Genomic DNA, 960 nt, shown 5'->3' with positions numbered 1-960 from the left:
AAGGAAGGAAGGAAGGAAGGAAGGAAGGAAGGAAGGAAGGAAGGAAGGAACTTTTACTAAGCACTTTCTCTGTGAAAGCTCTGTGCTAAATGCTGAGAATACAAATAGAAACAAGTCATTTTAAGTAAGATTTGGTCCCTGCCTCCACTAATCAATCAGTCAACAAGAGTTTAATAAGTTCTGGGATGGACACTGGAGAACCAAAGAGAGAACGAAAAGAGTCTGTCCTCTCCAGGAGCATTCCATCCTGAGAACCAGCATGTCCACAGAGAGAGATGTTCGTTAGAACTGGGATTTCACTAGAGTTGGAAACCACCACATGAGGAAACTCCCTCTCCTAGTTCACATCAGCCCCTTCTCTGCAACGTAGGGTATTTGGGAGGTAAAAGGAATGGTAAGGGACTTGCTCAGGGCCACACAGCCAGTATGGGTCAGAGGAAAGTTTTGAACTCAGGGCTTCCTGGCTCTGCAGCCAGCACCCTATTCACTACACTTTCTCCTCCCCACTACAGGCTGTCACACACAGATGAATAAATTCAAGACATATACAAAATAAATGCAATGTAAATGGGGGAGAATCACTAGCAGCTGATGAGGGTAATGGTAGAGACCGTGAACTTCACAGACCAGTAGGAAAAGCAAACACACAGCCATGGTCCAATTTATTCTAATTCAGCAAACATTTAGGCTCCCCCTGTATGCCAGGCACCAAACTTGGTGTCTGGAATACAATGACAAAGACAAAAAAAAAGGCAAAACAGCCCCTGCCCTCATGGAGCTTACATTCTCCTTGGGGGAAATAACCTATGCACAGATCAGTAACATGTCTGCTGTTTTCCCTCAGCAGCATGTGAGCTCCTTGAGAGAGAGTAATGTTTGTTTAATCTTTGTCTTTGTATGCCAGGTGCCTAGCACAGATAGATAGATAGATAGATAGATAGATAGATAGATAGATAGATA

Source organism: Petaurus breviceps, unplaced genomic scaffold (assembly GCF_028583685.1).
Source record: "Petaurus breviceps papuanus isolate PSGF00001 unplaced genomic scaffold, PetGlider_PUasm1.0 207, whole genome shotgun sequence".
Lineage (NCBI taxonomy): Eukaryota > Metazoa > Chordata > Mammalia > Diprotodontia > Petauridae > Petaurus > Petaurus breviceps.
This window is presented reverse-complemented; position numbering follows the sequence as displayed.